The sequence below is a fragment of the Dermacentor andersoni genome, chromosome 3 (assembly GCF_023375885.2).
Source record: "Dermacentor andersoni chromosome 3, qqDerAnde1_hic_scaffold, whole genome shotgun sequence".
In the NCBI taxonomy this organism is placed as follows: domain Eukaryota; kingdom Metazoa; phylum Arthropoda; class Arachnida; order Ixodida; family Ixodidae; genus Dermacentor; species Dermacentor andersoni.
In genome coordinates, this window is record NC_092816.1 from 28,408,152 (window position 1) to 28,425,235 (window position 17,084).

The 17,084-nt window shown below is 41.5% G+C and overlaps 1 long non-coding RNA gene across 2 annotated transcripts; it reads right to left on the minus strand.

Moving 5' to 3' along the window:
- Positions 1 to 322: 322 nt before the first annotated feature.
- On the minus strand, positions 323 to 16,800 carry LOC140216335 (uncharacterized). 2 transcript variants are annotated; one of them, XR_011892982.1, is made up of 3 exons: positions 16,588 to 16,800; positions 13,139 to 13,286; positions 323 to 1,934 (listed from the first exon to the last, which is right to left on the minus strand). It is a non-coding gene; the product is annotated as an uncharacterized lncRNA (long non-coding RNA). The 2 variants fall into 2 exon arrangements; XR_011892981.1 differs by having other exon boundaries at positions 13,139 to 13,333.
- Positions 16,801 to 17,084: the final 284 nt, after the last annotated feature.

Here is a 17,084-nt window from a genome sequence, read left to right on the forward strand (position 1 = left end):
GGGAGCAACCGTTCCCATATTTTGGGAGCTCTGCTTAAGGGAGCACTTATGGGTAGTTTTGAGAGTTCGATTTTTGCTTTTTATGGGAACATATAGGAGAATGCTTGGGAGTGAATTTTTACAGCTTTAGGGAGCTGTTTTACTAAGGGAGTTTTAAACAGATGTTTTGGGAGTGCATTTTAGCTCCTTATTAGAGCTTTTACAGGTAGGTCTGGGAGTTTATTATGCACTTTTTGGGAATTTTACGAGGTTGAAGGGAGTTCTTTTTGTGTGTGTGTTTAGTAGATTGTGTCTGACGAGTGCAAAAACCATGACAAAGCAATAAAATGTCTGGAAATTTATTGCAGTTCCAGAATCATATGTGCCAGCATGATAGTACAATCAATGACTATTAGCATAATGAAAGTGAAATAATTCAATAAATTGGATACAAACAAGCAAACCAGTTTGACAGGAAATTCAAGCATATTGCAAGCTTCAGTACAGTTGAAAATCCACAAGTGCAGCCAAGACTGAAATTCAGCGGCTCAAAACATCATGAGCTATTGGGCAGTCCTTGCATGCATTAGAACAGGCCACGTTTGTTTTTGCATGTAAAAAGCATGCTACAAAAAATGATCCAGAGGAGGCCAGACAGCACCAATGACCTAGAACATAATGAAAGTACCTCTGAATACCTATGCTATTTCTAATAGACATCTACGTACAACTTATTCTCTCATGTAACACACAGCTGCAAAGAAAAAGCAGAGGTGGTACCACCCACTCTAAATCAATTTCCTTAGCGTGCAGTACCTGAAATTCAAGCTTGCCAGCTAGAGAACATGACAAGTTCACAGCAAAATGGGCATAATGTGATAACAGTAGACAAACAAGTGATATCTCAGGCTGAAGTTAATTCAACAAGGGGACTAGTCGTCGTCAGGGAAAGAAAATCCAAGCAGACAATTCCAGCTCACACTTGCATACACAGATGTCGCTACATAGGTTTGTGTTGTGATGCCCCATGACCTAAGTCAGCATCAAAGAGGTTCATTAAAGAGTGGCACATATGCAGTGGCACACACCCAGTGTACATACACAAGTTTGTGTCAAAAAAGTTCATTGGAGAGCTGCATCTACCCAGTGGCCCCAAGTGCTCGTAGTAGCCCCAGGGGCACATACTGAATTTTCACAAATATAAGGAGTTTTTTTTTTCAAAATTTCTGGCCTCAGAAGACGCCTCGCATTATATAACTGACATAGACACAAACAAGATCACTCATAGAAATTGGTGCCAGCAACCTGCCAAACTCCCATACTTCTACACACCTTGCTACCCCAACTAAACCCCCATGGTGAGCATTTAAACTTACCTCACCTTCTCTATGCACTCACTCATTTTGCTGGATATCCATGGAGTGGAGAAAAGTGAACTATATAAATACTGCCAAGGAAAACGGTTGTTACCCTAACGAAGAAGTCCACTTCTCAAAAAAAAATTTCCACCTGATATAACACTTGTTCGACCTCTGCTGATCACCTTCAGCTGAATATTACATATCACACAAAGCAGCAATTCAACTATAATTTTTAGTTTTATAATGAAACAAAAATTTCTTAGGAAATGGAAGAACATATGATACAGGAACCCTTAACAGTATCCATAAGTGTGAAATTTTTACACAGGCAAAGAGGCAAACACTTTGCCACCAGGGCACACATAAGGCGTCATTACATTTTCTCTGCAAAAAACCTTAACACCCCGACGACAGGTGGTGTTGCATGGAGCCATGCATGCATTTCAAAAAATAGGCATTTTGTATTTTCTTCTTCCGCAAGATCAAGGCAGGCAGGCTGTGATGCTGTGCAAACAGTGGTGGCCTTCAAAAGGGAAGGAATCCACACAAAAAGCCATGGTACTGTTGAGATGGCAGTCCATGATAGGGAGCATTCTGGAAAACCAAACATATATAGATTATGTACTATTGTATTGCAAACAGACACCACACGAATATTTAAACATAGCATCACCAATTATTCAACAGTGCTGGGCCATTCAATGCTACCACTCCAAGTGCATCTTGGCCACCTCAGATTTTAGGAAAAATTACAGCCCATTGTACAGTTGCAGACTGGATGAAGTGGAGTATGACGAAAGCCCGTCTGGTCGGGATGATGCATACTAAAAGGAAGAGGTCCAGGCACCGACCAAAATGTTTAAAATAGTTTTACGTTTTCAAATTCAAATAAATTCAAATAACTTCAAAAATTCAAATAAGTACTTTAAACCATTTTGGTCAGTGTCTGGACCTCTTAAGTCGCAGAATGCACAAACAGAATACTTCGTGAAAATTTCACATGGTGTGAGTATCGTTATCTTGTAGGCTAAGGTTGAAACATCATGGCACTGACAAAGCTACAAACAAGTGTTTCTACGAATGACCACAAGGCCTTCCAGAATGTTTCATTATGTGAGATAGACCATTAATGTTTTTTATCTGCAAAGAGTATCTTCTTATTCTGACTTAAGTATAATAGACCTTCGAGCAATTTCTGAAAAGTATTTTCATCCAGCTCGGGTGGTTTATAGGCGCAAATAACCAATTTAGGAACCCCCATTTTGTAGTGAAGAAAGCTTATATTAAAAAAACCTATAGCTGCAGTGATTAAAAGTTTCTGAAATTTTGAATCAACTCTTTATAAATTAGGTATTAGGACGCCTTGCAGCACTGACAATGAAAGGAAATCATGACAACATATTACAAAAACGAATAAAATGAATGTGTTCTTGATAATATATGTTGTTGTATTATACACAGATTATACAAAACACCAGAGTGCACACACAGTTCACCAACGTAATAATAAATACAGGTCAACATCATAAAGCAACACATAGGTACTGGCGTTTTTCTTTCACATTGGCCTAAAAACCAATCACATGAGCATTCAGCCATCATATAAGCAGCACCTGCTTGCATGAATTCAAGGAACTTTCAGATGTGCAAAATCGTTTAGGAGCTTTTAAGCAATAGGCATGACACTACTATTATGGTTAATTTGTTGCCTGTAAGTGGTAAATCAAGTGAACTGCTAGTTGTCCTTCCGGTGAAGGATATTGCAGAAAATGTGAGGACAAAAAGATTATAGTAGCTATTTGGAACTCATGAATGTTAAGACGATAATATGCAATGTTACCATGCTGACAGACAGTCAGATAAAAGATGATACAAAGAAAATATTATATATAGATTACACAGATGCAAGCATTCTGCTTCTTTATTGCTGCAAAACTCTGTAGTTATAGAAGTGCTTCATCCCCTGAAAAATATTTTTAGCAATACATTCACTATGGTAATCTATTGAGAATGCATCAGATTTGCATGCTACAAGTGGTTTGAGCTGTTCAGAGACAGACATCTGGCTTGTAAATGCAAGAGCATGACGAAATACTGCAAGTGCTTGCATGGTAAGGGAAATGACAAAAACAAGAATGTGGATGGAAAGACCAAACTGCCCCAAAGTCTAATATTAGCAATGTAAGGTTTTATGAAACATAATTACAGTTCTAAGACAAAACAAAATACCAACATGATATGCAGAGAATGGGTGCTGGACATCAAGCAACCTCACTAAACAATGATTACATACATAAAAACGACACATTCGCAGGAAATTTCACAATACACGACATATAAACTATGTGATTCATGATGCACCCATGTCATACATCATATTGTTCAAGTAACCAACTTCTTTATTCAAGACCCCTGTAGAAGGTTTGTTAATGCAGTTATTGGTTTCTTGGATGGAAAAGACCTAGTATACAAATCTGCACTTCCCTGCCTTATATTTGCAAACTGCATGTGTACAGTCACAGTCTGGCACAGTTTGGCATGTTTTGCAATGTTTTGTGACATATCCAGATGCTGTTACCACCTACATCTGTGCACAATGCTCCTGCAGCCTGCCATTACCACAAATCCTGGTCTATCCTACATAATACCCCAGTCACACGGCCACTTTCAAAGTCCTTTGAACCAAAGATCCTTTACTTCAAGGGAGAATGTGCACTGTCACACAGGCACAGCAAAGGAGCCCTACTGGAAGGGGGCTTTGAGTCAAAGGAGTGCGCGTTCGTCCTTTGAAACCTCAAGGGAATACTCCCAAGCCTAGAGGGCGTCTGACAGTAGAAAAAATAATCTAAAGATATGGAAGTTCAATTTTTACCTCGTCAGAACGAGCTTATAAGTACTGAATACTGTTACTAAAGTACTAAACACTTTCGGGACACCCGCAATCTCCATCATGAAAGCGCCGGTACAGCAACACCGGCACGGCCTGTCGTCAGCAGCAACCTCGACACAACACGGTTGCCATGTGCGATTTGGTTCTTTGGTTAGTGGCTGCTAGGCATCCCAGTCTCCTTGGCTTTTTTCTGCACATCTTTCCTTGTCACTTTTGTTTTTTAGTTTTTACAGCATTTACGTGTACCTACCGCTACCTAGCCACAACGAACGAAACAAAGCAGCTGAAGCAAAGGCAACAATGAATAATCGACGCCAATGTGCGGTGTACGAAGCGGTACACATGGTGGCCATCATTACAATAAATACATCTGTTTGTGATAAAGTAATGCCTTTACTACGTGTGCATTTTGTTTTGATGTTTCTATGTATTAGGAAAAATAAATGTTGCTGAAAAAATGTGACAAATTTATTATAAGACGCATTGGGCCATATTTTTTTATTACTTTCAAGGTGATGGTAGCGCTAAGGATACATTGCGGTTTCTGTTAAAAGTTTCAGCGGAGACTACCTGGAGACCATGTAGCACCGACATATATCCGTTGAACTAATGTCTTTGAAAGCTCAATGCTCCTTAACTTCAAAGGACCTTTGGCATGCTCGTGTGACGGGTATAACACTTGCTGCTGAAGGCATTAAAGGCACTCAAAGGTGCCTCAAAGACAGGCTGAGCATTCTGCGCAGGTTAGCGTGTTAGCAAGGCCTGAAACACTTGCAGGACATTGTAAAAGATATCAATACATGGCAAAATACAACAGCACAACATGCTCAGAAAATGTAAGGCTAAAATTGCACACTGATATATAAGGGCCTTCCCAGACAAACCGATAAATGCAATAGCACACCTTCTATTGAAATCTCGAATATAAAAATTGATTACTTGAAAAAGATGTATGGTACATGCAAAATAGAATGAGTGATGTATGTTATATGTCACGTATAGTCAAATTTTGCTGCAAATTTGAGCATTTCATGCATGCATATAATCGCACTCATGTACTAAAACAAGTTCATGTGTAGTGCTCATCCTGTGCATTTCATGTGTTTCATCTTATAGTGTAGTAACTATGTTTCCTAATGCCAGTAACCAACTCTCCCAGCTTTCAGCAATAGTATGCAAGATTATTTATTCTTAGAAGTATGATAGCAGGAAGAAACAAGGATAAAGACCTGTCAACAGGACTAGCATCAACTACAAGCTGATTTGGCTCTTGGATGGAAACGAGTATTAGTAACCGTAATCATTATCAATGTTTCAATGAGGGAGTGGGTGAACCCAGAACTTGCACAAATAACTACAGTAGCCACATGGCTGAACATATGAGCCGTGGGTGTTTCCCTATCTTCCAGCACATGAGGTTAGTTGCAGAGCCCTGAGAGAGCTGAGAGGGAAGTGATTGTGGTTTTCCACATTAGCAAATAAAGATCGACATGTGTCGAAAAATAATCACCATCTCTCATCGAAAACATGTAATTTTTTATAGAGCACTTATCCTCAATTCATTACACAGATTGCGTTAGGTGACTAATTTGTTTTACTACTGTTCTTAGTGCCCCATACAAGATTAACCTTTTCCATGCCAATTTTATTTTCAGAAAACCACTGAAATTTCTGAAATATTTTTATTAGCTATTCTTTGTGAAGAGTTTTTATTACTGCAATATCAGCAGTTCGGTTAAAATTTTCTGCTGCCTTTTACTAGCTGTTTTTCATGTTTTTAGGTTGCAAACAGACAAGGACGCAGAAACTGTCTACATGAAGCATATTTTTTTAAAGAAAGTCAAGCGTGCCTTTGTTATCCTCCATGAAACATGTTATTGCAGGAAGAAAGGTGGTTAACCGAGGGCCCCTATTTTTATTAGTCATATCATAAGAAGCCAACAAACACTGACACCAAGGACAACATAGGGGAAATTACTCGAGCTTAATAAATGAAATAATGAAACGATAAATTAATGGAAATGAAAGTGGATGAAAAAACAACCTGCCACAGGTGGAGAACGATCCCACAACCTTCGCATTTCGCATGCGATGCTCTACCAATTGAGCACCGCGGCGCCATTTACCGATCCACTTTCTTGGGTATTTATGTTTCCTTGTAGAACCCTGGGAGTGTTAGCCAGCGTTACCACTCACAGACCTTGGCGGCGGACATGGAACATCCTTTCTGCCGCAGGCGTCACGAGAACGTGATCTTTTTTTAGTGAAGACAACCGGTCAATAAACCCACACATGCTACCTGAAGGCATCAATGTTGCCTGATTCGAGACACTCGTTATGTAATAAATGAGAAGAAAGAGGGTTTACCGAGGGCCCAATTTTTACTAGTAATATCATAAGCCAACAAACACCAAGGACAACATAGGGGAAATTACTTGAGCTTAAAAATGAAATAACGAAATGATAAATTAATCGAAATGAAAGTGGATGAAAAAACAACTTGCCACAGGTGGAGAACGATCCCACAAGTTCACTTTCTTTTTTTGGGGTGGAGGCAAAAACCGAACCCATAACTAATCACTGATCTATCATGCAAGTGGTGTTTGCCTATCTCAATAGTCTATATAAAGACAAAAAACTAGGCTCAGGTGTTTTTATCTCTAAAAGAAAAGACAAGCTTTTATACGGCAACCTATCAACTTGAAGCCCACGGTAGTAGTTCTCTTCTATGGCATCTAGCTGTTGAGCACGAGTCAAATAAAAATTAATGCAAATGTATTAGTGTTCCATGCTTTTAATGCATGGAAAAGGGACACTAAAGGAAATTAATGAGTTAAGTTAGATTAAAGGTTAGCCTTTTGTAATAACAAATTTATCATTTATACCAAGAACAGAGCTTTTATAAGCAAGAAAATTAGAGAACTGGAACATCAAAGGGCACCAACTAATATATTGAACCAAATTCTGTAGTTTTATTTGCCAAAACCACAATATGATTATGAGGCATGAAGTACGAGGGATTCTGGAATAATTTTGACCCCCTTGGTTACTCTACTGTGCATACAGTGCAAAACATACATGCATTTTTTCATTTCACACCTATCAAAATGCAGCTGCCACAGCTACAATTTCATTATCCACCATCAGGCTTGGCAGCGCAACACCAAACAGCTCAACTCGGAGCCCATGCTTGTCAGCAACCTTCTGCAGTGAGTGCATCACTTGGTGCTCATGAGGCAGTACTTCCAGCTGCTTCAGCTGCTTTAAAGTGTGCGCACTGCTGGCTTTTGCTGTTTTACAGCCCTTAAAGCCCAACTACAACAAAAGTTAGGGCTGCATAAAAAAATGATTCAAACAGTGTAAATACAAAACAGCATTCTAGCAATCTTGATACTGAGACTGAAATGAATGCCACAATTACCAGTAACTGGCAGTGAGGCATGACTCAGATTGCAGGGCACCTTAGTGTGGCCTACGAGATAAGGGACCACCTGCAGCTGCCTGCAGTGATAAAAACCTGGAGGCGATGTGGACTCTCGTCATAGCCACTAACCACCAGGTTCATGTGTCTGCTAATACAGTATTAAAAGAATATCAAAAAGAAAATTAGATACCAGCCCCGCAGCTTTGCCAAGATCACTACAGTAGTATTTACTACTAATTTATTACCAATATAGCCAAAGTGAAATTTCATTGCATTTGGAATTTAAGCTTTTGCAGTAGGGGTTTTGAGATGTGATAATCGCAATGCTCCTGTGCTTTGTGACATTACATCACTAGATATTTGACAACGCCGTGGTTCTAAGTGTTTTTACATACATCAATATCTTGATTTTTTTACAACCTAACTCTAATATGACACATGAGAATACGGTAGATAACATTTGAAATGTCTTTAATGGGCACGGAAAAGGACTAACCTTTACACATGAGACACGCATGGTGAAAGTATTGTAAGCAAGGCTCCCACGTGTCTTTAAATAATTTTTCACTTAGGTCGGTGTCAGTTATGTTTTTTCCCTTGACTCTTCCTAACTGGACAAGACTTCGTCAGACTCAACTTCATTAACCCATTGACAATATGCTGCATATCTTAGGTAAACATTTGATGCTCACCCTAACGCATGTTTCCTGAAGTTACCAACTAAGAGCAAAGAAAGGTTAGCTACTGTATGAACCAGCCTAAATCCATGTTAAGCCCACAATTGCCCAATGTGCCTTGAATAGGCTCTAAAAATGTGTATTAACACAAGGCACAATAGATTTTGTGCTCACGTTGGAATGTTCATAACAGCTGGCCTCCCTCACTCTCATCATCGGAATCTCAGAATCCCTACAGCGAAAACTTCAGGAGTGGAAAGCAGCAAAGTTAACAGTGCGCAGTTTGAAGCAGCCAGAGGCACTGCCTCATGAGCACAGCAGTTGCACTCACTGAAGAAGGTTAATGACAAATATGGGGCCCCATTCGTGCTGCTGGTTCCGAAGAAGCCATCTAAGCTTTTTTCCCACGCTTGAGTGTAAAAATACAGCTGCTTTTAACAAAAGGCATGCAACACCGTTCATGAATTGTGCCATTGGAATGGTTTACCAAATAACCTCTTACTTCTGGTAAGCTCTACACAAGCCAAATTGGACGCTGCACTGATGAAAGGGCAAGAGAATATTTGCAGAATATAAAAACAAAGTAAGACCAATGTAGGTGAGCATTGTAACACATGCACTTGTCATCCACAACTTGAAATATATTCTTGGCAGAAGTAGAAACATGAATTCACAACTGATATCAGAAGCTCTTTTAATATCAAAGAATGACTGTGTAATTATTCTTTTTTTTTTTATTTCTCACAAGTATGCGTATGGATGTTTTTTGCTTTCGGTTTACACAGGTTGCTACACCTCAATTTGTTTGACCCTGTTCCCTTCTTTGCAATCTTTCCTCCCTCCCCCTCTTTTATGAACTTCCAGAGAGATTATATGAATAGTTCCTGCTTTCTTAGAAAACATGGCACACACGCGGTGGATGTGGAACATCCTTTCTGCTGCAGGCATCACAAGTACGTGATCTTTTTGGGTGAAGGCAACTGGTCAATAAAGTCCCACATGCCAACTGAAGGCATCAATGTTGCCGGAATCGAGACCCTTGTTATGTAATGAACGAGAAGAAAGCAGGTTAACCGAGGGGCCCGATTTTTATTAATCATAAGACGCCAACAAACAAAGGCACCAAGGACAACACAGGGAAAATTACTTGTACTTACTAATTGAAATAAAGAAATTATAACTTAATGGAACTGAAAGTGGATGAAGAAACAACTTCCCACAGGTGGGGAACGATTCCACATCTACGCATTACGTGTGTGATGCTCTACCGATCGAGCTAACACAGCACCGTCTTCCCATCTATTTTCTGGGGTATTTATGTTACTACTAGAACTAACCCTGGGATTGTTAGCCAGTGCCACCACTCACAAACCTTGGCGATATGTAGAGCATCCTTTCTGTCGCAGGCATCACGAGTATGTGATCTTTTTGGGTGAAGGCAATTGGTCAATAAACCCACACGTAGTACCTGAAGGCACCAATGTTGCCAGAGACGAGACCCTCGTTATGTAATGAACGAGAAGGGGGTTAACCAAGGGGCCCGATTTTTTACTGCTCGTGTAGTACACACTTTACTGCGTTTAGGGTGATACCAGCTTCTTGCAGGTGCTGAAGTACTTTGTGCAGTCGTGCATCATGTTCTGCCTTCGTGCGGCCAAACACTATTATGTCGTCTTGCAGACATGCTTGGCCGTCCAGGCCTTCTAGCAGTCATAGCATTTCCCTGTGGAAAAATTCAGTTGCTGTGGAAATTCTGAAGGACAATCGGAGGAACTTAAAATGGCCAATTGGCGTCAGGAAAGTGTTGTACCTCTGGGACTCGGGTAACCAGTAACCAGTATCCGGCTATAGCATCAAGTTTGCTAAACCAGGCAGCTCCGGTGAGTTTGGCCAGGCAATCATTGATGGTGGGCACTAAGACTCATTCTCACAGAATGTTCTATTTTAACCCTCCAAAGTCACTGCAGATTTGAAGCTCGCCTCCTTTATTTTTAGCCACTACCATAGGTGCATGCCACTCTGTGGTTTCTTCTACCTTTATGATGACACCCACGCTCTCCGTTCTCTCCAACTCACATTTAGACACTTGGCAACATGGGCAGAGGTACTCGCCCCGAGTACATAATAGCACACCGCTTGGCATCAGGGAGTAGCGATATATTGTAATCGGTCCTGAGAAGGTAGGCCCAGGTCTGTAGCCAGGTAAAGGTAGTTGTTGGCTGGGTCGCTGACCTTGCCTTTTGACTCTGCTACTTCTAGGAGACTTGGTTGGACACTGAAGGATTTGATTGCGGGGGGACGTCAAAAAGTGCGTCCTGCAGCTTGTCTATTACATAAATTTGTTCTTGACGCAACCAGCCATTTCAGCACATGGTAGCAGTCTAACCATTGCTTTTTTTGGTCTTGCCGGGTCCGAGCAGCTGTTCTTTTGCTTGCTTCAGGTTTCCCGTGACTTGTTCGTCGTAGAGGCTTGTTGGCATGGCAGTCACATCTGCACCAGTGTCTACCTTGAAGCCATTGACCATCACATTGATTTTTCATGGCCCAGGATCCTGTTGGTCAGTTAATTGTCCAAGTAAACCTCTTCCAAAACAGCTTGGTATGTGCATTTTGTTCTGCTTTTTGGAAGCGGAAAAGCATATGGCAGCTGTGTTCCTTTTTACTGCAGGCACTGCATGTTTTGCCATTCGCTGTGCACATAGTGTGTGATGGTGAACCATAGGCGTCTTGTTGAGCCATACCACTTGCATGTCAGCGCAGTTTGGTCACGCTGGTTTTTACGAGAATTATTTGACTTTCCTTTGCTCTTCGAGAAGCTGTGCATGGTGTCTACAGCTTCAAGTGATTGTAGCTGTGGCCGTAGGTCCTTTTGCTGCTGTTTGATTGTTGCCATGTTGCGAGCAGCGTTGACAGCGGCTTCCAGAGTAAGCTCAGCATTAAGTTGCAGCTTCTCACTTACCTACGTGTCTGTGGGACCGACCACGAGTCTATCACAGATCAGTTCCTCTTTCAGGGCGCTGTACTCAGAGGCTTCAGCTAGCCTGAAGAGTTTGGTGATGAACATATCGGCTGTCTCATGCACGTCTTGCTTCTGGCTGTTGAACTTTGCACACTCGTATATCATGTTCATCCGTGTCAGGAAATTTTTTATGAACAGTTGCATTACTGTGTTGTAGTCGAGTTTCTCAGCATCACAGAGCCTGAGCAAGGCTAGGACGTCTTTGGCTTCACGACCCATGGCATAAATGAGTGTGTTCACCTGCGTCTCGTCGTCGTCTTTAGTCTGGAGATAGCTCTATAGCACTCCCTTCTCGTGAGCCACCGTTTCTACTCCTCGGGCTGCCGAAAATCAAGTTTTTTCGGCAGTTTGACGACGAACGAGTTTAGTGGAGCTGCGTGCTGGGCTGTGGACACTGTAGGTGAAGCCATGGGTAGCAAAGTTTCGTATTCACCGCAGTGCGCTGTAGGTGTAGACTTCTACTTGCGTGGTGCATTTCTCACAGGGTTGTCGAGTATCCCACCGTTGCCTCCATGTCATGGTCGGGTGACGAGCATACGTGATTGACAAAACGTAAGTGTTAACTGGAACTGTTTACAAGGTTGTGTATGCAAAACAAGCACGGCTACATGCCGGCTCGGCTTACACGGTCTGGTCCGCTCTCCCAGAGGCGTTGTTCCGCATCTTACATGACCGTGTACATAGCGCCATCTCGTTGCGGTAGCTCGCATGACACGGTGCACCAGTGTAACTCAATGGACAGCAACTTCAAAAAAAGTATATTTCGGAAGGCTGCCCAAGTTTAAACAACTCTCAGTTAACGTTAAGGCGATTTGCCCTCTTATTAACATGCACATTTACGCCACTAGACCATAACCTCTTTGCTACATTATAGCACAGTTTTGGTCCGAATTAAAACACTGATATAACACAGCGGAAAAGTTACGAATAAGTGCCATAAATACGAAGAATATTAGAAGGGCATACACTATCATTCTTGCTAACTGCTCATTTGTTGAAATTCTGGCAGTCTTCTGAATTATAATTTTTAAACGTGCTGCCCATTGAGTTATGATAATGCATTGCGGTGAAATTTTATAGATGGCCGCAGAGCCAATTCAACATTTCAATTTCAACCACAGCTAGTTACCCCTATGCTTTTCTTGGCTTCATTGCCTGCTGGCTTTATATGGTCATGATTTTAAAAAAATGAAGCCCGTTTTCCTTCCCATTCATTGATGCGAGGGTTTGAAACCTCATAGCTTTGATGTCTTTAGGTAGCATGCATGGGTTTATTAGCCACATGCCTGCTCTCTTCAGTTCAGGTGTTATGTCGACACCATCGTGCAAAAAAAGATGTTCCACATCTGCCCACCATGGCTCTAAATGGCGCTCGCTAACACTCCCAGGGCATAAATACCATAAATACCCAAGTTAGCACAATTGGTAGTGCATCGCGTGTGTACTGCAAAGGTTGTGGGTTCAGTCACCACCAGAGACAAGGTCCTTTCGTCTGCTTTCATGACTTTCTTTCAATATTTTCTACATTTCGATTTCAACCACAGCTAATTACACCAACGCTTTTCTTGGCTTAATTGCCTGCGACCTTTATATAATCAACAAAAATAAGGTTACAAGAAAATTAAAATAAATAAGTGGAGGACAGGGTCATCGGTGTTCAAAGAAGCACCTTCCTTTTTGTATCGTTAACCAACATGTGCGCCAAATAGGTAACTCCTCTACCTGCACATCGAATGACAATGCAAGAGATGCAGCTGGAACCCACAGTCAAATATATGTACAGCATACCAATGCATCTCTCCTCCGAAGGTAGTGAAGAGCACAGGTGCCTGTAGAGTTGCGTGCCACGGTTCCTCTTGCCAACCCATGGAAAGGAGCATAAGTGATGCTGTAGAGCTTGCTCCTTCAAGCAGTGTTCAGGTATCCATTCATAATCCTGCATGTAGTGTCCAATGTATTGTAGATATCAAGACAGCTTCAGTCCTGCAGCAAATAAAGTGATCAGCTCTAACTAAAATGTTGAGATGTAGGCACTTTGGCAGGCGGATGTTAAATGTTGAAGTTTCTGGGATGCCAGTGATAATTTCATTAAACATTATATGGGCCACTCATACAGGGATGGAAGCAGTCAAAGAAGTTTTGGAGCAGCTCTGGGAGGTGGCAAATTTGACACACTGGAGCATGAATTGCCCGTTTTCGAGCAGTAAATACATGTTTACATGAGTAGCTTGGTAAAGGTCAATGAGTGAAATACAGGTATATGAAGAAAAGGTGTTCCTTATTTTACTTTACAGAGCACTATTTGATTATGGCAGATCAGTTCTGTGGAAGCCTGCAAGGCAAGTAAAATTCATGACAGGAAAAATTTTCACCCACCCTACTTTAGCATGAAGCTACGAAGGAGACCTGTACAGGTTTCTCGGAAACCACCATTAAATTACATACTGGATGTGACAACTAACTGTGGCCAAGAAAAAAATTAATGAGTGCTTTCCGTGAACATCACCCACTCTATGTTGATAGGTTTATGTTTGTGCTACTCAAGTTTTTTTTTTCCATTGTGAACAAGCAATTAATATGCACTTGTAATGAATGTTTATTTCCTTACTTATCGAATATGGTGCCAATGCAAAGGTTGTGGAATACGCCGAGAAATGACCGATAACAGCGTTACAACGACCTAGTTCATGTGTGGTCTTTTTTTTTTTTTCGACAAAAAAACAAACAAACAAACAAGCGAATTTTTCTTTAGAAATTCACGTGACAATGCGCTCCATATCAGTAATATAAGTGGTCTCAGACGGAAACAGTGTCATCAGTGCACTGCATATATTATGAATGTGCAAACCTGGGGCACAGTCTTGTAAAGGTTCGCAAAGCGAACTGTTACCAAGATCGCGCTACTTCGCATTTGGTAGGGACTGTACTTGCACGCCAAAAACTGCTGACATGTCGAGAAAAAACTGCAGCTGCTCTTTCCCAGTGCCCCTATTTGACAAAGTTTTTGTAAAGATTGATGCAATAGTGCACAGAAGCATTGTCATCGTAAGGGCAGTTTATTTTCACCTTTTATTTATTTCACGGGCTTTCGTTCTCGTGCCTTCAAAAATCCTAGGCTGTCTTAAATGCTGTTACGGGCCATTTGTAACCATCATACAAAGCTTTTCACTGACATCTCATCGATTAGGTAAATCAAGACACTCATCAGATACAGTGAACACCATTCGAGTAGTGCACTCTGGTAATTTTTCATTCTTGGCAACCTGCAGTTGAGATAGCAGAATATTGCAGAATAAATGTGAAGTGACGTAGTGGTAATTGCATGTTTGCGAGTATTTTATATCTGTTTTGACACACTGGTTGGAAAAAAGACATGAACGGGCATGTTAATTGCACTTGAGCTATGGTATACAAGTTTCCCTTGTTGTGCAAGGGCGTCTACATTAGACAGACGGGAAGGGGTATCAATGATTCATAATAAGGTTCGTTACAGCGCAACCTAAGACAAGGACAACAGAAGGTACAAAATGACGACACGGCGCTGTTTTGTACCATCTGTTGTCCTTGTCTTAGGTTGCACTGTAACAAACCTTAGTATGAATCCCAACCAACTGGCCCAACTTGCCGTTCTGATGCAGTATCAACGATTGCTTGGGCGAGCATAGTTACAACCTTCATAAAAGTTAACGAAGTAGGCCCCTTGCCATGCATTGCAAGACTTGTGGATGCAAACTAGTTTGTTTAAAGAATGTGTCATCATAGGATGCAGTAACATTCAACTGATGCGCGAGATTACTGATCAGGCTAATGCCATTACCAAATACGTTAGGGTGTGCGTGAGTACACCCTCCTTATCTTTATCAGGCAAGGAACCTTACTTTCTAAGTTGGTCGGCACGTTTTCAGTGAACTGCAGCCGTCTGCTTCTTGTAAGGTTGTTGTTTCAGTTGTTTTTCTCATGTGTGCTATGAGCGGCGCATATAATGTGCAGTAGGGTCGTGGAATAAGACCAGTTAGAAGTTGGTGCTCATCCTGTCACCTGTACTTTTTCTTCCATACTCAAACTGAGTTATGCTAAAGCAAGACAAGAATCCATTCAGTCAGTTTGTGCCTTCGAACCAGTTCACCTCCACAGTGCACAATGATGCTATTATAAAGGGACATTGAAAATATTGTTTATTTTCTTTGAATAAATAAAGTTTAGCATGAAGTTTCACACTGCATTTTGCAAGTTTTAATTACCCTAGTATAAATTTGTATTCTAGAATGTGAAGGATGAAAACAAGCATTTCCAACCTTACACATTTCCAGTGACATCTAATCACTACAACTTAGAGGAAAGGCGCTACGATCTCAAACAGTCGCAACTTCTATCCGCGGTTGTTGTATATAAAGGCATTACGCACCGAGAGAATATGGTCAAATCTTAAAGCTAAAACTACGGTAAAGGCTTGTACCAACACGCTTAAACAAGGGAGAACATTTCAAAACACATAGTGCGGAGGTAAAAAAAATAGATCATGGAGTTTTACTTGCCAAAACTACAATCTGATTATGAGGCACGCCATAGTGGGGGGACTCCGAAATAATTTTGACCACCTGAGGTTCTTTAACGTGCACCTAAATCAAAGTACACGGGTGTTCCCGCATTCTGCCCCCATCAAAATGCGGCCGCCGTGGCCGGGAATCGATCCCACGACCTCGTGCTTAGCAGCCCAACACCATAACCCCTAAGCAACCACGGTGGGTACAGTGCACAGCTGTGAAAATTTTTCCTATACCAGAAATAAGTTTTTGGCCAGGGGCTCAAGAAACGGGGGAATCGCGCCCTGTCTGGCGCTGTTCACAGTGCCACCTCAGCCAACTGGGACATTTGCACGCGAGAACGAGAGCACCAAGTCCGGCCATGGCTGGTAAACCCATACGACGATACATTACCAAAATATACAGTAACTAAAACAAAAGGACGCGTACAAACGAGATGTGTCCCTTTATTCAACTGACATATCTTCGCGCCTTCTCCCCCCTTGTACGATATAGAGGTTACACAGTTCTGCTTATTCTATCGTCTTACATCATGCATGCGCACTGAGCACATCAATACGTTCAGGATATCGCAGAAGCCGTTGTTCACGGCGTGAGACTCACGATAGCGAAGTCAAATGCGATCCTTCTAGAAATAAAGAAATTGTTTGCCTGCGACAAACTTTGCAAACAAGAAATAAAATACGAGCTTACCAAAATGCTTCGTCCAGGGGTTGGTGGCGGCACGCAGTTCGTTGGCGTTCACCGTTGCGCATTACGCTGTGTTGTTAATCACGCCGCCCTCGCTTGTAGGCGTGAGAAGAGCATCAAAGTATTATTCTTTTCTGTCAAATACTGCTGCTTCGTAAGTACAAATAGAAAATTTTGAGTTGTCAAGCCTACCCCAGCATACTGGCACATAACAGCTTCCCCATGCTTCCCATTGCTTCCCGCGCTCAAATCTCGCTGTGGATTCGAATTCGCGCTGCGTGCATTTCGATGAGCTGTTGGGGCGCCACCTAGAAGAGTTTGAATATGGATAAAACGAAACAAAGTTCTAACATATGTCCGTCTAGATTATTTTATATTTATTTATTTAAGGTATAAGGCACATGCTGTTTAGAAAATACTCACGGCAAACAATGTTTTAGTTTAGTTTCTTTGGCCCCTCGGCCCCTCCGATTTATGTCCATTGTCAGCTGGCCTGCGGC